At 41.8% G+C, this 25,728-nt stretch overlaps 1 pseudogene; it reads right to left on the reverse strand.

Annotated features, from left to right (window-relative positions):
* Positions 1 to 950: 950 nt before the first annotated feature.
* On the reverse strand, positions 951 to 25,652 carry LOC136488901 (uncharacterized; annotated as a pseudogene).
* Between the last annotated feature and the right edge of the window lie 76 nt (positions 25,653 to 25,728).

Below are 25,728 nucleotides of genomic sequence, written 5' to 3' on the forward strand. Positions count from 1 at the left end.
TTTTCCTTAGTCTTGTCGAGCTATGTACTGCGGCTTTGGTGGGTTTTTCATAAGTTCCTTCTCCTTTGCTATTGATTCTGCTACACTTTGCAGCCAGTTATCCAAATCTTTTTGTGCCGCCGCTTTTGATTCCTCTTCAGACTTCTCGTAAGGCAGCTTCTCCGGAAGGGGCTTTTTTATGATGGATGGCTTTCTTCTTCATCAGGGACTTCACCAGGGGCAGGGGCCTCTTATGGCTCTACGGCACGGGAGGTGGAGGACGGGGAGGCGGAGGTGGGGGAGACCGCCTTTGAGGAGATTGAGATGGAGATGTTGTCATGCCATGGAATGCATCATCATCGTCTAGAGCACTCTAATGATCATCAGGGGATGGAATAATTGGACTTAGGTTGGGAGACCTGTGAGTACAAAAATGATTGGGAGTAAATGGTTATTACGCGAGAAGCCAATAATTGAGATTGATTATTGAAAAACTTTTTTGTTCACTTTCATCCGCACCTATCATGAGGTAGTTGAGGAGGAGGCGATGGTACCCTAGCCGCCACACCGGGAATAATGATGCAGCGCTTGCGCCATACAACAAATGAATGCTCTGCTTGTCCTAGGGTCTTCTCCCCCATCACCTCCAGGAAAGTCAAGAGCCACTTTCCTATAGTCTTTGATAACTCTATCCACCGAGACGCTATAATAGCCAGGTGGAATTGGATTCCCATGGCTTGTTGGTGTCATGGTAGGGTCCACAGGAGAAACAATATCATGCACCACCATGACTGTGCTATTCCCCATGGGAATGTGTATCTCACATGGCGTCATCTTCTTAGTGACATCATCCACGGGTAAGTGCTGCAATGCGTCATCTTGATTCAGGAGCTCAGTGGAAGTGCAACTGCTTCTGAGTTGAGGGGGGCTAATGTTGACTTCATGCTCTGATGTTGACTGCCTTTGTCTACTTAATTGTAGTGCCACTTGCTGATTGATTTCCTCTTGCGTTCTCACGTCCATGTTTAGTTCTCGCTCCTACGATCAAAGAACCACCTCCTCTAACCTATGGATCTGCTCTGCCTCCTCATCCTTCCTTCTCTGGCGGCTTCTGTAGCTAGCGGCGTCCTTAGGGAAGCCATGCCACCATGAAATCAACCCTTTGCCTCACGTTCGCCCAGGGTGTTCAGGAGTCTCGAGGGCATGCGTCAGCTCATCCTTCTCTCGGTTGGGCACAAAGGCACCACTGGCAGAAGCATCTACAATATTGAAAAGCCTTCATGCTGTTGTTCCGATTTTCCCACCAACAACCGGCTCTCCAGTCTCTGGGTCCAGTGATCCCCATGCGCGAAAAACCAATTCTTGGAGCATTTGGGCCAATCGATTGAAAATTGGTGGGGTCCCTTTGGCAAGCAGGTCTGCTTCCATTCTTTGCCACCTAGGAATGGCACTCCTATAGCCACCTGATCCTGTTTTATGATGGTATACCTTTTGTCGCGCATTATGTTAGTTCCTTCTCACACATGCCTCACCATCTTCCAAGGTCTTGTACCTCACAAATTCAGGACAGTCGTCCCTCAACTTTTTGTACGGGCTATTATCCCTAAAATCTAGAGTTAAATTCTTCTTGACAAATTCATTGTATAACTTGTTCTTCCAGGTATAGAATTGTGTGGCCATCTTCTTGACTATCCAACTTTTAACTATTTTTCTTAAATCTTCACCTTCTGGTAGCTGAAAATGTGCAGTGACTGAATCCCAAAGAAGGTCCTTGTCTCACTCAGAGACAAATCTGATGTTATGATCATCCTTCTTCATTTTCCATTCACTGGCTGATAGAGAGCTTGTCCCTAACAAGAACCCCACAGTGGTTTATGAATTTCTTTTCATTCTTTGCTGGCAGGAGCAGTTCGTCGGTATTGGGATTGACTTCTGTGATTATGTACTGGCCCTCCAATGGTTTGGTCGGGCCTAGTACACTTTAACTTTTCATCGACATCAATCCAGAGGGCTACGAACGTAGAAACACAAAGATTCAGTAATATATATACAAATGGAATTATGTTTAATTTCATATATATAATTAGAGATGCAAGATTATTAACAAATATACCTAGCCAGCACTTTCTTGCAAGGATTTTCTTGCACAAGATTTTCTTGCTCATCATCAAAATTTAATAAGCATTGAGTGCCATCGTCATCAAAATCCATCGCGTTGTTATCGGCCTCATTCGGGCCATATTGAGTGCCGGCATTGATAATGTTCATCATGGCCACATTCTGGTTGTAGTCGTCTTGCGGGTCGGCCATTTTAATTACAAGAACTATATATAAATGTGAAAACCATATAGTAGTCATGCATATGCTAATGCATCAAGCTAGGGGCTTACACTTAAATAACTATAGAATTAAGGGTTATTATTTACGCTGAGCTCTGGTTAGGGTTTGGAGCGAAGCTCGGCCGGGTTAGGGTTTGGAGCGAGTTCAGGATATTAGGATATATATCATGATCAACATATTGATGTATATAAATATATCAAAATTCGTGTCACACTAATAATGTCAATATATCAAAATTCAGATATATATACCAAAAAATTCATAGCACTAATAAAATCAATCTTTAATTTTCAATTATGAAGATTCAAATATATTTCTTCAATATAATTTTCTACAACTATATTGTTTAATTTTCTATATTGTATTACTATATATATTATACACTACAATATTTCTATTTATTTTTTCTATTTTTTTCTATGCCAAAAAAAATAACATGCACACGCAGATCAGACACACACTCACACTCACTCACTCATCACACACACACACATGATGTACACACATACATTGCTGATGATCACTCTGGCGAGGACGAGGACAGAGAGGATGAAGACGGCGACTACAGCACGGACGACGGGGTGACGAATGGCGTGGGACGGCGACGCGAAGAAGAGGCGCGCGCGGCGTGGCTGGATCCTACCAGTGAAGATGAAGGTGGAGCGGGCGCATGAGCTTTAGGGCCGGGAGCCGCGGCGTGACGAGGCAAGACCGGCCATGGGGTGGTGGTGGTCGGGTGGCGGCGGTGCTGGATCCGGTGGAGATGAGGCAGTGGTGCGGCTTGACAGTCGGAGAAGAGAGTCGCAGAGGCGCATGCTCTCCGGCGAGGACAAGGACGATCACGGTGGTGGCAGGCCAGGGACGAGGATGACGCGTGCTCTGGTGAAGACAAGCGAGAGGCAGGCTGGGGACGATGACAACGCGCGCTCCAGCATGGACGAGCGAGGCAGGCCTGGGACGAGGACGACGCGAGCTCCAGCGAGGATGGACGAGGACGACATGCGCTAGCCCCATTCGGCGAGGACGAGGATGAGCGAGAGGCACGCGCGTGGGCTGGCCGACCGAAGAAGAAGCGCGCATGTGCGTGGGGCCAAGGATGAAGTGCGCATGCGTGATGAGGCGAGGCCGGGGTGGTGTGGCCGGGGGGCGATGGCGCTGCTGGATCCGGTGGAGATGATGAGGCAACAGCGTGGCTTGGTGGCTACTAGATCCGGTTGGGGAAGATGGCGTGTGACGAGTTGAGGCGGAGTGTACGACAAACGACGTGGGGACAGCGGTGAAGATCGAAGCGAAGCGCGGCGATGGTGGCGGCGGCGCAGCTGGTCCTGGATCGATCGAGCGGTGGAGCAAGAGAGGAAGAGTAGGGAGGAGGGAGCAGTATATAAAGGGGTACCTTTAGTCCCGAGTGAAGCCATGGCCTAGGACTAAAGGCTCTTTAGTCCCGAGTGATGGTTACAACCAGGACTAAAGGTCTAACCTTTACTCCCGGGTCCAGCTACAGCCCGGGACAAAGGTGTTTCTTTGGCGGGCCGTGAAAATGAAGCCCACCTTTAGTCCTAGGTGGTTGATCTACCCAGGACTAAAGGTGGGCTAAAATTTTTTCCCGCCAGTTTTCAGAAGTTTTTCCTTTTTTATATATTTCTTTTATAAATATGCAGAGAGTTATTAATTGCCTAATAAATAAAATATTAGCCATAAAATTACAAAAAAATTCTTGACCTGGTTTTGCATTATTGTACACAAGAAAAATCTATAACCTAAACTCTTTTGTTTTACCTTATAAATATTTAACAAAGTGTAAATAATAATCACAATTTTGACCATGCAAAAATGTACTACTTAATTAAAATAATTAAAACTATTGATTTTCGATAGGAAATTAGTTTTCACATCTTATTAATGTTGATCATTTGGTTTTTCAGCACACATTCTCCACACGAAATCCACCATCAAGCAGAAAATCCATTTAAACCGTAGAAAATATGAAAACACGACACAAAAATCTGAAGTCGCAATTATTACATAATAGGTCTAATACATCACCATATCAAGCAGGAATAGCAATGAACTTCTTCTTGACGTATGTCCCTTGGTTATGATTGCGCCTTAACCATGGAGTGTCCTCATCATTTAGCAGGATGCTTGGATCACTGTTCACTGTGAAGGGCAGAGTTCCGTTATTCTTTTCATAATCTTCTGACATGTCAGACTTGTCCTCGATTTCCACGATGTTTCTTTTCCCTAAAAGAACTATATGATGCTTTAGCTCATTATCTGAGACATTGTTTTTCCCTTTCTACGGTTTGGAAGACATGTCCTTCACAAAGAACACCTGATTCACATCATTGGCTAAGACGAATGGTTCATCTCTGTAACCAAGATTGTTGAGGTCCACTATTGTCATTCCGTACTGATGGTCCACTGTTACCCCACCTCCGGTCACCTTCACCCATTGGCACCAAAACAAAGGGACCTTAAAAAAGGTCCATAGTCTAGTTCCCATATCTTCTCTATGCAGTCATAATATGTTTCCTTATTCCCATTTGGGTCTGTGGCATCTATGCGGACACCACTATTTTGGTTGGTGCTCCTTTTATCTTGGGCTATCATGTAAAATGTATTGCCATTTATCTCGTACCCTTTCAATGTTAGGATATGCCAAGATGGTTCCCTAGACAACAAGTACAGTTGCTCATTCAGACTCTCATCATCCTGACATTGTTTTCGCAACCTACCGCCAAAAGTTTCCATGTACCAACGCGTAATCTAGGCTTCAGTCCTCCCTGAGAATTCAGACCATACAATGTTCTTGTGTATGTCGATATACGGATCCACCAAGGAGGAGTTTTGTACAATTGTGTAGTGTGCTTTATGGAAATAATCGTCCGCCTTCCCAATATATGCTTTATTCCCTAGTGTTCCCTTTCCACTTAGTCACCCCTCATGTTGTGATTCATGAACACTAATCAGGTCGAGGTCAGGAATAAAATCAACGCAGAACTCAATGACCTCCTCTGTTCCGTAGCCCTTAGCGATGCTTCCTTCTGGTCAAGCACGGTTGTGAACATATTTCTTTAGGACTCCCATGAACCTCTCAAAGGGGAACATGTTGTGTAGGAACACAGGACCGAGAATACTAATCTCTTTGACCAAGTGAACTAGGAGGTGCATCACAATACTAAAAAAGGATGGCGGGAACACCAACTCAAAGCTAACAAGGCACTGGACCACGTCATTCTATAGCTTTGCTAGATGCACTAGATTGAATGCCTTCTGAGAAATTGCATTGAGGAATGCACATAGTTTCACGGTGGCTAATCGTACATTTGGTGGTAGAATCCCTCTCAATGCAACCAAAAGCAATTGTGTCATAAGCACGTGGCAGTCATGAGACTTTAAGTTTAGAAATTTCTTCTCTATCACATTTATTATCCCCTTTACATTCATGGAGAAACTAGATGGGACCTTGATGCTGCTTAGGCATTCAAACATGCTTTCCTTCCCTTCTTTGCTAAGAGTGTAGCTGGCAGGAATTAAGTAATGGCGTCCATCATCTACCTTCTCTGGATGCAATTTGCCTCGTTCTTTCAAACACTGCAGGTCATGTCTTGCTTCCAGTGTGTCCTTAGGCTTCCCATACACACCCATGAAGCCTAGTAGGTTCACACAAAGATTCCTCGTTAGGTGCATCACATCGATCATGTTGCGAACCTCTAGGACTTGCCAGTAGGGTAGCTTCCAAAATATGGACTTCTTCCACATGGGTGTTGACGGTCGTTAACATCAATCATAAACCGTCAACATAACTTGTATAAATACATAAAAAGGATCACCAACATAGGTCTTGGGGTTTAAACTAATAAATTCCATGAGTTTTGGTGAATATGTGTTCACAGGAGGATTTATCCAGAAAGCCATCAAGGAGGACCTATTCGTCAAAGCAAAACACGTTTATCCACAGCGAAACCGATGTGGGAAGACTCTAGAACACTTCGAAAGGCAACCCACCGAAGCAAACCTTGAGGGGCTAACATGTGGGGCTGACCGACCCCACCTTTAGGATGTTGCCAGGGAAACAATTGGCATAAAGATTTAGATCATTAACATACCACTAGTTTTAGTAGGATTACCCCTATTCTGTTGAATTGTGGAATAAGACAGGACAGCAAACGTCATTTTGACCTTCCGACAAGCTTCCACAAGAAAAGATGAAACATTGAAGAACCCAGGGTGCCTAAACATTCAAAGATCCATCAACATTAGAACCCTACCATCTCACAGGTTTATATAGACATATATATTATTCTAACCATGTGTAGATTGGAGAAAAGGTCTATGTCACAAGAATTCAAATCATATCTCAAGTGACGAATACAGACGCTGCACTACTCACAAATTCCATCATGTGAGTCATGGTACGTATGATCAAGAAAAGTGAGATAGTCTTGTTCATGGACTTTAAACTTGATGAGTAGCTATCTTTTAGTTTTTGTATTCCACTACATGTTTACTTTAAATAATCCATGCATGCACTCTGTTTAGTTTAAATTCTCTCAGATCAAATCCACAACATATTTAGTTCCTTGCATACATTCGTGCCACTTGCATCCTTTATCTTAAAAAATATCTCACCATGATCATGCTCTTTGATCTCTATTTGAATAAATCTCTGTAATACTTTCATGTTACCTTTGTCTGCTATAATATGCTATAGTTTGGGAGTGTTGATCTCACTTCCAAAGGCCTTTTAAATTAAGCATGGTGCTTAGGTTAAAATGCCTTCCTTAATCAAAATTAGACATGGAGTTTAGTTTGGTTATTGAACTAAAACTTGCTATAGTAGATACTGGTTATTTTGTTGGACTAACCCCTGCAGAAAACTCAAACTCAAATTGAGGAGGTCCTGAGATAAATTCACACCAAAGATGAAGCAAGGCATATGAACTCCAAATAACTTTGCACAATGAAGACACAGCTCATCCTTCATGGATGGAAGATCTATAAGTATCAAAGTTTATTCACTTCGTCTTTTGCTATAATTTACTTTTGCCTTGAACCATGCTAGAATGCAGCAAACACATAAAACATGATAAACAAAATCTATGCTAAACAATCCTTAAACCATCCTTCATTAGCATAGAGGAAATCACAAAAAAATGGACAACAAAACCTATGTTTCAAATTTGTTATATTCCCTCGGGTATGTGTCCAGTAACATTTTGTAGGAAGGATCAATAGAAGCTATGCCTGTTCATGGTTTGGAATTAACCTGCAAAGCCAAACCAAACCACCACTTTAGTAATGAAACAAAAAGGAAGAAGACGAGTGACATAAAAAGCACTCAATCATAGGAAGTGGACAGACAAATCAATAGGTCATGAGCAACATCGAAGACATCTTAGCATTAAACCTTCCCAAGACAAGCTAAGATGAAGATGAGAAGCAAGGATGCAACTCACCTTTTATTAGCTAGAATATACCTGCTTCCATCATCTTCAAAGACATTAATTTGCACGTCGACAACAAGGACCAAGATGATGAGATGCCACTACATCATAACGAACATCCTCGTGCCAACAGACATCATCAATCAATGGTTCATTGACGATTGTATCTAGTAAGGCCGTAAACGACCATGGTCTCCCAAAGACATCCCCTAGTCATTGAAGATGAAGCTTCTATGCGAGTACCAATGAGGTTCCTTCCTTGATTATCAAGACAGCTGGCGTATCACTAGCAAACAAAGAAGAAGAACTCTCTGCCACGCCGTTAGAAAACAAAGACAATCAGGGAGGAACTTGAGTTGCATCTCCAATGAACACCAATTTGTCAACCAAGAATCAACAGAAATTAAGAAAGGTTGATGGAAGAAGAGCATGAAATTGTCTGTATCCTCATCTCCAGGATCGAGGCTTAATACAAGGAAAGTGAAAGGTCCTAATGGCTAGAGGGGGGTGAATAGCCTTATAAAATTTCTACAACAACACTTAACAAAATAGTTAGACAATTATGAGGCGAAGCAAGTGTTGCGCTAGCCTACTCAAAATGCAAGCCACCTACCACAATTCTAGTTTAGATAGTGTCGATTCACACAAGAGCTATGACACTACCCTATGTTAGTGTGCTCTCAAAGGCTAACTAAAGAGCCACACCAACCAAGCAAGCAAGCTCTCACAACTAGCTACACTAAAGACCTTGTCAACTAGTTTGCGGTAAAGTTAAGAGAGTGATCAAGAGGGTTATACCGCTGTGTAGATGAAAGAACCAATCAATCACAAGGATGAATAACAATGAAGACCAATCACCTCGAAATCAATGATGAACACAATGATTTTTACCGAGGTTCACTTGCTTGCCGGCAAGCTAGTCCTCGTTGTGGCGATTCACTCACTTGGAGGTTCATGCGCTAATTGGCTTCACACGCCAAACCCTCAATAGGGTGCCGCACAACCAACACAAGATGACGATCACACAAGCCACGAGCAATCCACTAGAGTACCTTTTGGCTCTCCACCGGGGAAAGGTCAAGAACCCCTCACAATCACCACAATCGGAACCAGAGACAATCACCACCCTCCGCTCAACGATCCTCGCTGCTCCAAGCCGTCTAGGTGGCGGCAACCACCAAGAGTAACAAGCGAAATCCGCAGCGAAACACGAACACCAAGTGCCTCTAGATGCAAACACTCAAGCAATGCACTTGGATTCTCTCCCAATCTCATAGAGATGATGAATCAATGATGGAGATGAGTGGGAGGGCTTTGGCTAAGCTCACAAGGTTGCTATGTCAAAGAAAATGGCCAAAGGTGTGAGCTTCAACCGGCCATGGGGCTTAAATAGACGCCCCCACGAAATAGATCTGTTATACCCCTTCACTGGGCATAACGCGGGCTGACCGGACGCTGCAGTCCAACTGACCGGACGCAGCACCGGACGCTTCGGTCGTGAATACCGGACGCGTCCGGTCGGCATACCGGACATGTCCGATAGCCCCCAGACTGCCACATGTCTAGTTCAAACCAACATAGCCATTGTTACCCAATCTGCCGATCACCAGACGCTCAAACTCAATTGACCGGACGCTGCACCGCCGAGTCCGGTCGAGTCCAGTAAGCCACCAGGGCTGACCGGACGCATCTGTTAGAAACTGACCGGACGCTGAGCCTCAGCGTTCGGTGGAGTACAATAAGCATCCACGCTCGACCGGACATGTCTGGTCACACCGGACCGGACGCTGCCATCGTCCGATCGACTGCACTGCCGAACTCTGTGTTTTCTGATTCACACCGGACGCGTCCGGTATGGCGACCGAACGCATCCGGTCGCATAGTTCATCGCCAAATACCGGACGTGTCTGGTCACCATACCTGACGCATTCGGTCACTCTGTAACCAGCGCGGCTAACTCCTCTTCGACTCTATCTTCTTCACCCTTGCTCAAATGTGCCAACCACCAAGTGTATCACCTTGTGCACATGTGTTAGCATATTTTCACAAACATTTTTCAAGGGTGTTAGCACTCCACTAGATCCTAAATGCATATGCAATGAGTTAGAGCATCTAGTGGCACTTTGATAACCGCATTCCAATACGAGTTTCACCCCTCTTAATAGTACATCTATCAATCCTAAATGTGATCACACTCTCTAAATGTCTTGATCACCAAAGCAAAATAGCTCCTATGGTTTATACCTTTGCCTTGAGCTTTTTGTTTTTCTCTTTCTTCTTTCCAAGTACAAGCACTTGATCATTATCATGGTATCATCATCATCATCATGCTATGATCTTCACTTGCTTCATCACTTGGAGTGTGCTACCTATCTCATGATCACTTGATAAACTAGGTTAGCACTTAGGGTTTCATCAATTCACCAAAAACAAACTAGAGCTTTCAATCTCCCCCTTTTTGGTAATTGATGACAACCCTTATACAAAGATATGAAATAAAATTCAATTGAATCCATGTTGCTTGCCCAAGCATATTTACCATGTGTAAAAGGATATGGACAATTTTCATGAACCCCAAATGGTAGCAATTGCTCCCCCTACATATGTGCTAAGAGTTTGGATTGTAGCTTGCACATATGCTTAGATTGGAAATATAGGAGTCAATGTCTACCACATGATGCTAAGGTATAAAAGATGGACCTTTGAAGCGTGATACCAATTGGAGTGCACCAATATACCATCCTTAGCACCATGGTTAGCTTAATACCACTTTAGAAATATTTGGAAGTGAAATCACTAGATATCCTATGCATGCTAGTTTTCATTTCATCATTTAAACCGACAACTAGCATACACCACACAAGCATAGATATTGAATTTTAGAACTTGTGCCATGCAAGCAAACATATGAAATGCACATTCAAATGCATCATCCAAGTTCATGAGCTTGCTCCCCCTACTTGTGTGCTCAAAATTTTAGTTGATCCCTTTCCTTTGTCATATCTCTTCCCCTTTTTCACTATTTTTACAACTATCTTTGTTTCTCTCCCCCTTTGTCATCAATGACCACAAAGGTTCTAAATATAGATAGTATTACTTGTAGGGTCAAGATTATTAATGTCAATCAATGGGGTGAGGATTATTTTCCCAAATTTGGTCCAATCTAGATCATTTGCCAAAGATATTTAACTCGGTTTGATCCAAGGACAAGCTTCTTCACACCTCCAAATAAGGGTTATCTTGTACCATGTTGAGTTAAATACTTAAAGCTCATTTTCTAGATCAAACACTAGGTTTACAAGCCCATAAACATGTCATATGCTATCACTAGATCAAATCAAGCATAGAAGCAATAGTGATATCATATAAACATCAAAATCATTTGATTTTCAAGAATGAGCCTAATAAAATAGAACCACTTGAAAGGTCCTAATAAAATTGAAAATGTGACTAGATGCACTAATCATGTCCTTAGCAAAGATGTATGTCATGCCAATCAACTTTTACCTTGGATTGCTCGAAGGAGAGGCATGTCATATGAGTGGGCGTGCATCAACACATATTTGAGAAATCCAATATGTTCAACTCATTCCTTAGCTTGCAAAACCTTTTATCATCCAATGGCTTGGTGAATATATCGGCAAGTTGATCTTCGGTGCCTACACTCTCAATGCAAATGTCCCCCTTTTGTTGGTGATCTCTTATGAAATGGTGGCGGACATCAATATGCTTTGTTCTTGCATGTTGAAACGGATTGTTGGTCAACTTGATTGCACTCTCATTGTCACATAGCAATGGCACTTTCTTGAACTTGATTCCAAAGTCACTTAAAGTGGCCTTCATCCAAAGTATTTGTGCACAACAACTACCGGCGGATATGTATTCGGCTTCGGTGGTTGATAATGCAACACTATTTTGCTTCTTTGATGACCATGAAACAAGTGATCTTCCCAACAATTGACATGTGCCCAAGGTGCTCTTCCTTTCAACCTTGCATCCCGCATAATCCGAGTCGGAGTAACCAACTAGCTCAAACTTTGCTCCTTTGGGATACCACAAACCAACATTTTGTGTATGCTTCAAGTACCTCAATATTCTCTTTGTAGCCTTCAAATGACTTTCTCTTGGTGAGGCTTGAAATCTTGCACACATGCATACACTAAACATGACATCCGGCCTTGATGCGATTACATAGAGTAGGCTTCCAATCATAGAACGATACAACTTTTGATCCACCATATTTCCACTTGCATCACTATCCAAGTTGCCATTTGTTCCCATTGGTGTGCTAATGACTTTGCTATCAATCATGCCAAACTTCTTGATCATGTCCTTGATGTACTTGCCTTGACTCACAAATGTACCATTCTTCAATTGGTTGATTTGAAGACCAAGGAAGTAACTCAATTCTCCAATCAAAGACATCTCAAACTCATTAGCCATCATCTTTCCAAATTCATCATAAAAGTCTTGATTGGTTGATCCAAATATGATGTCATCAACATAGATTTGCAATACAAATAGATCTTTTCCAATCTTCTTGATGAAAAGAGTGGTGTCAACTTTGCCCATTGTGAACCCTTTAGAGAGGAGGAAGTCCCTCAATCTCTCATACCATGCTCTAGGTGCTTGTTTCAATCCATACAAAGCCTTCTTCAACTTGTATACATGGTTGGGCTTCTTACCATCTTTAAAACCAGGAGGTTGCTCAACATATACTTCTTCATTGATATAACCATTGAGAAATGCACTCTTAACATCCATTTGATAGAGCTTGATGTTGTGGGAACAAGCATAGGCTAGTAAGATTCTAATTGCTTCCAATCTAGCAACCGGGGCATATGTTTCTCCAAAGTCAAGACCTTCAACTTGTGTATAGCCTTGTGCTACCAATCTTGCTTTGTTCCTTACAACTATCCCATCTTGATCTTGCTTGTTTCTAAAGACCCATTTGGTTCCAATGACATTGTGTCCCTTTGGTCTTTCTATCAACTCCCATACTTGATTTCTTGTGAAGTTATTCAATTCTTCATGCATAGCATTCACCCAATCAACATCCTTCAATGCTTCATCTATCTTCTTTGGTTCAATGGATGACACGAATGAGAAGTGTTCACAAAATGATGCCAATCTTGATCTTGTTTGTACACCTCTTGAAATATCACCAATGATAGTGTCCAATGGATGATCTCTTGCAACATTGGTTGGTTGGAGGATTGGAACTTGATTGCTTGCACTTGCTTGATCATTGGGTTGAGATGATGTACTAGCCACTTGATCTTGTTCATTGTCATGAGAGCCACTTGTACTAACTTGATTTGTATCATTTTGCACATTTGAATTAGAGAGCACTTGCACTTGATCATCTTCATCATCATTCACTTGCATAGGCCTCAATTCACCAACATCCATGTTCTTCATGGCATTTGAAAGTTGAATGCCTCTAACATCTTCTAAGTTCTCATTCTCTACTTGTGAACCCTTTGTTTCATCAAATTCAACATCATGAACTTCCTCAAGAGTACCATTATCCAAATTCCAAACTCTATATGCTTTGCTTGTGGTGGAATAGCCAAGTAGGAATCCTTCATCACATTTCTTGTCAAACTTGCCCAATCTTGTGCCTTTCTTTAAGATATAGCATTTGCAGCCAAAGACCCGAAAATATGCAATGTTGGGCTTTCTACCATTCAAGAGCTCATATGGTGTCTTTTCTTTCAATCGGTGACAATAGAGGTGGTTGCTACAATAGCAAGCTGTGTTGATAGCTTTGGCCCAAAAGGATTGACTCACATTGTACTCACTAAGCATAGACCTTGCCATATCAATGAGTGTTCTGTTTTTCCTCTCAACAAGGCCATTTGATTGAGGAGTGTACTTGGCCAAGAATTGATGTCTAATTCTAAATTCATCACACAACTCATCAATTCTAGTACTCTTGAACTCACTACCATTGTCACTTTTAACTCTCTTGATGGTTGTTTCAAACTCATTGTGAATGCCATTGACAAATGATTTGAATGTTGCAAATACATCACTTTTGTCCACTAGAAAGAATACCCATGTGTATCTAGTGTAGTCATCCACTATCACAAATCCATATTTATTTCCACCGATACTAGTGTATTGTGTTGGCCCAAACAAATCCATGTGCAATAACTCAAATGCTTTACTAGTGCTCATCATGCTTTTCTTAGGATGGGTGTTTCCAACTTATTTGCCGGCTTGACAAGAGCTACAAAGCTTATCCTTTTCAAACACAACATCTTTCAAGCCTCTAACCAAGTCATGCTTAACCAATCTATTCAATTGTTTCATTCCAACATGACCAAGCCTTCTATGCCATAACCAACCCATGCTAGACTTAGTGAACAAGCATGTAGATAATTTAGCTTCACTAGCATTGAAATCAACCAAGTATAGATTCTCATATCTAAAACCTTTGAAGATCAAATTAGAGCCATCTACACTTATGATCTCTACATCATCTACCCTAAATATGCATTTGAATCCAAGATCACACAATTGAGCCATGGATAGCAAATTGAAGTTCAAGCTTTCTACTAGCAACACATTGGATATGCTCATGTCATTGGATATTACAATCTTACCAAGCCCTTTGACCTTGCCTTTGCCATTATCACCAAATGTGATACTATCATAACCATCATTGCCATTAGTGTTGATTGAGTTGAATATTCTTGCATCACCGGTCATGTGTTGAGTGCACCCACTATCAAGAACCCAATGCCTTCCTCCAGCTTTGTAATTGACCTACAAAAGAAGATCAATTCTTTTTAGGTACCCAAACTTGCTTGGTTCCTTGAAGGTTAGTCACTAAGCTCTTTGGTACCCAAATGGCTTTCTTCTTTGAGCCCATCCATGGTTTACCAATGAACTTAGCCTTCACACCATTTGTGCCCTTAGTAAGCATATAGCATGAATTAAGCTTAATGGAGGATACATTAGCATTTTTGCTCTTGTTTTTGCATTCATGCTCTTTATGACCAACTTGCTTGCAACTAGTGCAAAACCGGCCATTATTCTTCACAAAACTAGTCTTGTGAGGAGCAAAGGCCGCCTTGCCTTTCTTGGGGGTATAGCCCAATCCCTCTTTGTAGAGAGAAGCTCTTTGGCTACCCAAGCACATAAGCAAGCGGTCCTCACCACCATAAGCCTTAGCTAAGGTGTGTGTGAGCTTAGTGACCTCCTTCTTGAGGTTCTCATTCTCAACCACTAGTGAGGCATCACAAGTGAGACCATCACTACTAGATGAGGTAGAAGTGGAAGTACTACAAGAAGGGTTAGTAGGAGCAACAATGATAGGCATAGATAGTGATTCATCAATTATATCACAAGTTAAACCTACATTGCAAGTTTCAACATGCTTCTTTTTATTTTGCTCTTTAAGCGAAGAAGAATGAGCTTTTTCAAGCTTTTTGTGAGCTTTGCCAAGCTTCTCATGGGCTTCCTCTAGCTTCTCATGAGTTGCTTTGAGCTCATCAAGGGCTTGCTTAAGGGCTTTTACCTCCTTATTCAAGCTCTTGCATTCCCTTCTCTTAATGTCAAAGTGTTCTTTAGCATCTTCTAGCATGTCAAATAATTCATCCTTAGTAGGTTCATCATCATCACTATCACTATCATTTTCATTTTCATTTTCATGTTCATTATCATTAACATGTTCTTCATCACTTTCATCATCACAAGATTGTACCTTAGTGGCCTTAGCCACGAGGCATGATGAAGATTCGAAGAGAGAAGGCTTTTCATTGATAGCAATGCTTGCAAGAACCTTCTTCTTGGTGGTCTTGTTATCATCACTATCATTATCATCATCACTTGAGGAAGCATCACTATCCCAAGTGACTACATATGAACCACCCTTCTTCTTCTTGAATGTCGTCTTGTCCTTCTTCTCTTTCTTTTCCTTCTTGTTCTTCTTGTTCTTCTTGTTGTCATCATCATTGTCGCTATTGTATGGGCATTGAGCAACAAGATGATCTTTGCTTCCACACTTGAAGCACCTTCTTGACTCTTCTTTGTTATTGAGTGAAGATTTCTTTCTTCTTGCACGGTAGCCCTTCTTCACCATGAACTTGCCAAATCTCTTGACAAAGAGAGCCATCTTCTCATCATCATCATCATCCCAAGATTCATCTTCTTCACTTGATGTGTCTTGCTTAGCTTTGCCCTTGGATGATGTGGCTTTGAATGCCATGCTCTTCTTCTTGTCATCCTTCTTGTCATCTTTCTTCTCCTTCTTTTCTTCCTTCTCATCATCATCTCTATAAGTATCATCGGTCATTATATCTCCCAACACTTGGTTTGGTGTCATGGTGTCCAAACCACTCCTCACTAGAATAGTGACCAATGTGCCAAATCTTGTAGGCAAGCATCTCAAGAACTTGTGGGAGAAGTCCTTGTCCTTCACCTCTTCTCCAAGTGTTTTGAGATCATTGACAAGCACTTGAAGCCTATGAAACATCTCCGGCACACTCTCATTCTCCTTCATCTTGAAGCTTGCAAACTTCTCCTTGAGAATGTAAGCCTTTGCACCCTTCATGGCTTGAGTGCCCTCAAATGATTCTTCCAACTTCTTCCAAGCTTCATGTGCCATCTCAATATTCTTGATTTGCTCAAATGTTCTCTCATCAATTGCATCATGAATAGCACTTAGAGCAATATCATTGTTTTGGAGAAGCACTTCTTCGGCCGTAGTGGGATTCTTCGGATCTTCAATCTCAATTTTGGTTTCTACCACCTTCCACACTCTTCTATTGATTGACTTGATATGTGTGGTCATCTTTGACTTCCAATATGGATAATTTATGCCATCAAATTGGGGTGGCTTCTTGGTGTTGTTGATTTGAGCCATTTTAACATCGAAGGTTGTTAAGCCTCAAATAACGGTGACCTCATCTCTGATACCACTTGAAAGGTCCTAATGGCTAGAGGGGGGGTGAATAGCCTTATAAAATTTCTACAACAACACTTACCAAAATAGTTAGACAATTATGAGGCGAAGCAAGTGTTACGCTAGCCTACTCAAAATGCAAGCCACCTACCACAATTCTAGTTTAGATAGTGTCGATTCACACAAGATCTATGACACTACCCTATGTTAGTGTGCTCTCAAAGGCTAACTAAAGAGCCACACCAACCAAGCAAGCAAGCTCTCACAACTAGCTACACTAAAGAGCTTGTCAACTAGTTTGCGGTAAAGTTAAGAGAGTGATCAAGAGGGTTATACCGCCATGTAGATGAAAGAACCAATCAATCACAAGGATGAATAACAATGAAGACCAATCACCTCGGAATCAATGATGAACACAATGATTTTTACCGAGGTTCACTTGCTTGCCTCGTTGTGGCGATTCACTCACTTGGAGGTTCACGCGCTAATTGGATTCATATGCCAAACCCTCAATAGGGTGCCGCACAACCAACATAAGATGAGGATCACACAAGCCACGAGCAATCCACTAGAGTACATTTTGGCTCTCCACCAAGGAAAGGTCAAGAACCCCTCACAATCACCACGATCGGAGCCAGAGACAATCACCACCCTCCGCTCAACGATCCTCGCTACTCCAAGCCATCTAGGTGGAGGCAACCACCAAGAGTAACAAGCGAAATCCATAGCAAAACACGAACACCAAGTGTCTCTAGATGCAAACACTCAAGCAATGCACTTGGATTCTCTCCCAATCTCACAGAGATGATGAATCAATGATGGAGATGAGTGGGAGGGCTTTGGCTAAGCTCACAAGGTTGCTATGTCAATGAAAATGGCCAAAGGTGTGAGCTTCAACCGGCCATGGGGCTTAAATAGACGCCCCCACGAAATAGAGCCGTTATACCCCTTCACTAGGCATAATGCGGGCTGACCAGACGCTGCAGTCCAACTGACCGGACGCAGCATCGGATGCTTCGGTTGTGAATACTGGACACGTCCGGTCGGCATACCGGACGTGTCCGATAGCCCCCAGACTGCGACGTGTCTAGTTCAAACCAACATAGCTGTTGCTACCCAATCTGTCGACGATCGGACGCTCAAGCTCAATTGACCGGACGCTGCACCGCCGAGTCCGGTCGAGTCTAGTAAGCCACCAAGGCCGACCAGACGCGTCTGTTAGAAACTGACCGGATGCTGAGCCTCAGCGTCCAGTGGAGTACAGTAAGCATCCACGCTCGACTGGACACGTCCGGTCACACTGGACCGGACGCTGTCAGCGTCCGATCGACTGCACTGCCGAACTCTGTGTTTTCTGATTCACACCGGACGCGTCCGGTCTCGTAGTTCGTCGCCAAATACCGAACGTGTCCGGTCACCATACCGGACGCATCCGGTCACTCTGTAACCAGCGTGGCTAACTCCTCTTTGACTCTATCTTCTTCACCCTTGCTCAAATGTGCCAACCACCAAGTGTATCACCTTGTGCACATGTGTTAGCATATTTTCACAAACATTTTTCAAGGGTGTTAGCACTCCACTAGATCCTAAATGCATATGCAATGAGTTAGAGCATGTAGTGGCACTTTGATAACCGCATTCCGATACGAGTTTCACCCCTCTTAATAGTACGGCTATCAATCCTAAATGTGATCACACTCTCTAAGTGTCTTGATCACCAAAGCAAAATAGCTCCTATGGTTTATACCTTTGCCTTGAGCTTTTTGTTTTTCTCTTTCTTCTTTCCAAGTCCAAGCACTTGATCATTATCATGGTATTATCATCATCATGCTATGATCTTCACTTGCTTCATCACTTGGAGTGTGCTACCTATCTCATGATCACTTGATAAACTAGGTTAGCACTTAGGGTTTCATCAATTCTCCAAAAACAAACTCTGCTTAACAGACAATGAGCTATCGCCAATAGGTAAATTGGATAAGCCTCCTCCTTCAGGTATGTTTGTCGCTAGTCATTTCAACAAAAAGAAGGAAAATATAAGGTATATCTAACCAAGCATTATGCAACAAAGAATCATATTCATATGAGAGTTCTATCATCCAAAATTGATTTTGCATTTTGAAAAAAAATCAAGTGTGGGGAATGGACTTCTTTAAAATATCTCATAACATGTTGCTAATTTGTATTGTATATCTCTACCTTTATGTCATGCTCAGCTTACTAATTCATTAAAAAAATCATGCTCCTTTGTTTCACCATACATATTCTTATTTCTACTCGAATGAATCTCTTTAGTCTTTCAAACTTCCTTATTCTATTGTAAGTATGCTTTGGAATATTATTCGAACATAATTATTAAATCAAAAACATACTTGTATCGAATTTGGTTGTATATGTGGACAAACCCGTGCAGGAAAATATTCAATTTTTTTAGGAATGTTAGGAGATCATTCGAAGAAGCAAATCAAGGTTTGAGGTATTCTTCAAAACAATTTTACACATTTTTGCCTGAACCTTGTTGAAAATTTGTAGTGGTGAATAATAAAGGCACATTATTTAAAACATGGGATACAGATGACCTTTAGCTCTATAACAACACTATCCTTGTTTTGAATCATTTGTATACTCCTTCGGGTATGTATTGTCCACTAATCCTTTGCAAAGAAGAAACAATGAGTAGAGCAGAAGGTCCATACAAAATGACAAGATCCACAAAAGAAAGAACAAAAGGATGGCATGACAAAAGAATAAGAAAGAAGGAGTGCGACATAGGAGACAAGATGCTCATGAATAGCTCAAGCATGGAAAGCTTCAAGCAGGAAGAGAAGACCACCACAAGTCATCTACCCTTCATCACATGGTGTCATCACGCTCCAATAATGAAGGTAACATCTTAAGGTAAGTGGTCATCATTTTCCTCTTGATCTTGGTATGCACTTAAATGAAGAAACAAATATGTTCGAGTTACAACTTTGCTTGATCCAACCTAATTAACTCAACATGTCTTGTTCCTTAAGTTTGTTCATAGCACCACTTTCTTGATCTCATAGTCTTAACCAAATGAGCTAAAATGTTGCATATCTAATCCTTGGAAGACGATAGTCATAATCATGTAAAGTTTGGAAGACGATAATCATAATCATGATAGTTATAAAAATTTACAATCCTTCCATAGGTTAAGCAACTCCACTCTTTTTATCATAGTCAAAATGCTATAGATCTTATCTCCCATGTTATAAGAATAATAATGCACATAACATTAACTCTATCATGATTCAATGTGCCTAAGTCTAGAGAAGAGTAAATAAAGTTTTGGTTTTGTTGGTGTTTTTCCACCAATAGAGCACAAGCACTTGATCTCTACCTTGTCTTTATGAGCAGAACACACTTCAAGTAAAGTGTGGGGGAGTCGATCCCCCAAATTCTACAAGTGGAAGTTCTGAATTCGACAACAGGCTCACAACCATTGATGAGAGGACAGTTGCCATCCAAGGTATGTTATATAATCACTCACAATGGCAAGCTACTATGGGACATGAGGTGGCCAGCCTCCAGCAACAACAGCAACAGCAAAACCAGAACTAGGAGGCTATGTTCCTGCATCTCCACATCCGGCCATCCAATGAGAACCATGACAACAACCAGCTTTGGGGAGAGGCACCCCATTGTATCGAGCTAAGTATTTTCCCCCTTTTTATTTTATTATTTTTAGGTTTCCTTTATAAAAAAAAGATGAATAACTAAAAACAAAATAAATAGTTATCCTTATAATAAGTATATATAGTTACAATAATAATGTGTGATCTAAAAAATGAAAACAAATAAAGAGAGTGTGTCCAGTTTGCTTTAATTCATTTTTAAGAGCTGAATAAAATAAAAAGGACTCTGAAGATAATCTTTCAAAATAGAAATGATGAATAGTTGCTCTGTTGTAATTCTTTTCTAGTATCTATTTTCAGCCTTGAATTCTCCTGAGTTTTAGATAATGTTGTTTTGATATAAGGATTTACTCTGAACTTGAAACACGTGGGTAGCATATGCTTGATCTAGGTCTAGGTAATTGACGAATATGATATGAGAAGGTCTGAGCTGATGTTTATCTTGTTCCAAGTGACACTAAAGTTCTGGAGATTTATCTTTTGAAAAACATAAAAAATACTACATGATGAGTTCCTGTATGACAAGGCTTGAATTCCTACCAGAACCATACATGTTATTTAACTTAGGAAAACTTCCACTTAAATGATGCTTGCAATTGCATTGAGTTTTGTCAAGCTTTGTTGACCCTTATGAAAGGTTTGTCATGCTCTTAAAATCAAGATCACGTACACACCACCCACATATGCACTACTCCTAGACTAGGGGTAGGCGCAAAAACATGTCTTCTATTTAGATCCACCTAAAATTGTTCTACTCCTACACTGGGAGTGAACACAAAAACATGCTTGATAGGTTTTTCCATCCACCAAATAAATGCTCCAAGTTCTTGTTGCTATCTCTCAAAAGTTTCTATTATAAAAAGAGACATGGGGCTATGCAAAAGTTATTCATAAAAAAAAGTTGAGAAAAATGGACAAGTGTCCGAGATATTAAAAACTATGGGTACTCAGATGCCTGCCTAAAAAGAAAGAAAAATATATAGAGAGAGAGATGGATAAGATAGCCCCTGCTCTCTTGCAAAAATATTTCTAAGTTTTAAGAGAGAGATATGTTTTCAAGGAGCATAGTAGAATTAGGTTAGCCACCATATATATATCCACCATATATCCACATACATGCACATCTTGATTTGATTGTATGACTCAACTCTCTTTGGGTCCATTGTTTAACTTTACAATATATGCCTTGCAAGTATGCTCTAGCTTTTTCCCTACCTATGAAATCCACATAAGCCTTAGTTGTAGGAAGGAAAGGCATAACATCACTTTTGCCTTGGTAAGGATCCACAAATACCACATATATTGAGAGACTTGAGAGTGTCATACAATGGAATCTCTGAGTTTTATTTTGAAAACTTATAAAAACTCTAGAACAATGGTGGAACAAAGAACTAGAGACATAGTGCTTGACTAGATCGTTCTGTCTTTCAATTGCTCAAGACCCAAGTGAAGGCTAAGAAGCCCCATGGTTGAAGGTAATATGGGCAAGTTTGGAATCCAGAACAGTTTATTCTAATCCAAAGGAGAATTCTTGATTGAACGCATGTGTACTTTTGAGGAGTGAAAACATTGATGTAACTCATGATCATTGCTGAGTTTGGCTTTGCTCAGGGACTAGTAAAGGTCAAGTGTGGGGGAGCTTGTTGACGGTCATTAACATCAATCATAAACCATCAACATAACTTGTATAAATACATAAAAAGGATCACCAACATAGGTCTAGGGGTTTAAACTAATAAATTCTATGAGTTTTGGTGAATCTGTGTTTGTAGGAGGATTTATCTAGAAAACCATCAAGGAGGATCTATTCGTCAAAGCAAATCATGTTTATCCACAGCAAAACCGACGTGGGAAGACTCTAGAACACTCCAGAAGACAACCCACCAAAGCAGACCTTGAGGGGCTGACATGTGGGGCTAGCCGGCCTGCAGGCCGGCCAGCCCATGGGACCCACATGTCATCCTCCCCTTTGAATGTTGGTTCTCCACCATCTCCTAGATTGCATCTACGCCATTCTTTTAAGTCGGTTTGATCCGAGGGTCTAGAATTAATGCTACCCCCTATATACCAGCCCCTACCCCCCTCCTTGGAGCCATCCTGAAAACCCTAATTCATATCTCTCATTCAAATCAACATACACTAAAGGGATTAGGTCTAAAGCTTTCCAATGTAGTAGATTAGTAGCTCGGGAGTGAGGGTCGAGTTGAGCTCATGCTCAAGTTCTGGATCTAGTCTTGGAGGCTCAGCAAAGCCTTGTATCTTCACTTCTACATCTTGTAAGACTTATTATCAATTTATCATATTCTTATCTACATGGCTATGCTTACTTTGAGTATATATATCTTGTTTAGTTAAGGTGATTATTACTTTTGTGTGTGGGTTCATAGAGCGTTTAGCTTGCTAGTTTACCGGTTAGGCTAAGTAGCTAAGACTCATGTAAGCATGGTGCTTATACGATGCTCTACATGTTAGTACACTCTGTTCCCTGGTTGGGTGGTAGCAGTGGGAGGTGACAGCCCCATCTATCCTTTGTAGTCCTCTCTGAATTGAGCAGGTCGTTAAATTGTAGGACCGTAGTCGCGTCAGTAGAGTTATCTTTTGAGGTGCTCTACCGTCTAAGCGACGTCCCGAAGTGCACAAGAATAGAGTTAGTCTTAGCTATAGTTGGATATACTTTGACCATGTGATAAGAACCCGCTAGGGTTTATGGACGATCTTTCGATGAGAGGCATGAGATAACTCAATTTGGTGGATGGAGATGACATTCACGGCCCGACTACAGCCTTCCAAGACTGCGCCTTAGCAACCGATACACCACCTCCAAAGGCCATCACGATCTTGTGGAGCGCGACAACCAGCCACTAGGGCTCCCGTCCTGCAAGCAATCGAAGAACTATAAAGAACAAGGAAACAAGCACTGATTTTGCAAGATGAAATTGAAAGCCTCAAACTGAATCTTATTATGAGTGGGGTTCCGAAGACAAGGAGACGGGCGGCTGGATCAGCATGCGCGCCTACAAGCAAGTAGCAAAGGCTAAACTTGATCTAAACAAAAACCCCCGTGTCTTGGCGGCGGCCAAAGGGTATATAACATGGGGTGGACGACCAACAAGGTGTTTGGGTCATACTCCAACCCTAAGACACGTCCCTAATGGACCCTAAGACGATACACAGCCCATCGGACTAAAATAAGGTGACGCAGCACCCTGGACATAAAGACCTCTCGACGGTAATTGAATAATTGCCGATGCTGCCGAACAGATATGGATGTGGAACTGGTTCCATATGAAAATAGACTTGATAAGCTTTCCAACAAGTCCTAAAGCGCCCGAATCCGACTCCGTATACAACCGTGGTGATGGTCACAAGTTGGTGCCTTTCTGCAGTCCGAATCCAGCCATCGCGAATCCTTCTCCCTTTCGGTCTTCTCCTTGGTTCCTAATCAAAACAAGAGTGCACGCATTTCCAAGATCTAAACAAGATGGACAGGAGCTCAAGAGGCAACTCACTTGATGATTAATTTTACGAGCACGAGCATGAGTAAGAGGACCAGCGATAGGTACTGGTGTCGGCGCGGATGCGTCGTCGGTGTTGATGTCCTCATCACCATGTAATAAGAATATCATAGGAATCTACCTCACCCATTGTTCTCCTGAGTTAACTAGTTTACATTATCTTAGTGATCTATCCCCTTAGTGTCTTTATGCTTAACTCCTATCATTACCTTTACCTCTTGCTCTAGCTATGATGATATGTTAACTGATAGATATTCCTTTATTACTCAATAAGTCTTTACTTCATTGTTTCCCTATGGTAAAATATAAATAACGATACCTAGAATACTCCCCGGTAAAATGCTACAATGGTATTATGTGCGCTTACGGAATCCTTCATATTCTATTTGCACTTATAACTACCAACAATGGGTGCGTGTCCGTTAGTATCCTTCAGAACAGGTTGGCTGTCAGGTCCCTTCCCAAAGACTACTTTTACATCTTTGACCATATTGAATACATCCTCACCACTACGGTTGTCGGGCTTTGTTTGGTGCTCTGCCTCACCTTTAAAATGCTTGCCTCTCTTTCTTAGGGTGTGATTCAGTGGAAGAAATCAACAATGGCCCATGTACATGACCTTTCAACATTTTTTCAAAAATATACTTTCCATATCTTCAAAATAGTGTGTGCATGCATTATACCCCTTGTTTGACTGTCCTGAAAGATTACTAAGAGCAAGGCGATCATTGATTGTTACGAACAACAATGCTCGTAGGTCAAAGTGTTCCTGTTTGTACTCATCCCACACACGTACGCCTGTGTTGTTCCACAAAAGTAGAAGTTCCTCAACTAATGGCCTCAGGTACACATCAATGTCATTTCCAGGTTGCTTCAGGCCTTGGATGAGCACTGGCATCATAATGAACTTCCACTTCATGCACAGCCATGGAGGAAGGCTGTAGATACATAGAGTAACAGGCCAAGTGCTACGACTACTGCTCTGCTCCCCGAAAGGATTCTTGCGTCATCTACAAACTTCAGGAATTCTTTGTCGATTGCTCTCCACTGGGACCCATCAGTGGGGAGTCTCAACATATCGTCTCCTTTATGGTCTTCTTTGTGCCATCGCAGCAACTTTGCATGCTCTTTGTTTCTAAGCAAACGTTTCAAGCGTGGTATTATAGGAGCATACCACATCATCATGTCAAGGATTCTCATCCTGGGACATTCACCGTCGCCCTCAACATCACCAAGGTCATCTCGCCTGATCTTATACCGCGATGCATGGCATACTAGGCATGCATCCAAATTCTTGTACTCACCACGGTAGAGGATGCAGTCATTAGGACATGCATGTATTTTCTAGATTTCTAATCCCAGAGGGCAGATGACCTATTTTGCTTCGTATGTAGTGGCGGGCAATTTGTTTGCCTTCGGAAGCATCTTCTTTTTGATAGTCAATAACTCCCCAAATCCCTTGTCGGATACACCATTCCTTGCCTTCCATTGTAGCAATTCCAGTGTGGTACCCAACTTTTTTTTGCCCCTCTTCACAAGTCAGGTATAGCAATTTCTTGTGATCCTCTAGCATGCCATCGAACTTGATATTCTCCTTTCCACTTTCGCATTCTCTTTGTGCATCACGGATGACCTGACCAAGATCATCAGCGGGCTCATCTTCTGCCGCTACCTCTTCTTCAGCCGCTACCTCTTCTTTAGCTTCCCCCATTGCAGTATCATCAAAGGCACCGTATTCAGCAAACCCATGAATAATAATATTATCATCATCCCCTTCTTCTTCATCAACTTCCTCCATTATAACACCGCTTTCTTCGTACTTAGTCCAACAAATATAGTTTGGCATGAAACCCGATGTAAACAGGTGTTCATGA

Source organism: Miscanthus floridulus, chromosome 10 (genome assembly GCF_019320115.1).
Source record: "Miscanthus floridulus cultivar M001 chromosome 10, ASM1932011v1, whole genome shotgun sequence".
NCBI lineage: Eukaryota > Viridiplantae > Streptophyta > Magnoliopsida > Poales > Poaceae > Miscanthus > Miscanthus floridulus.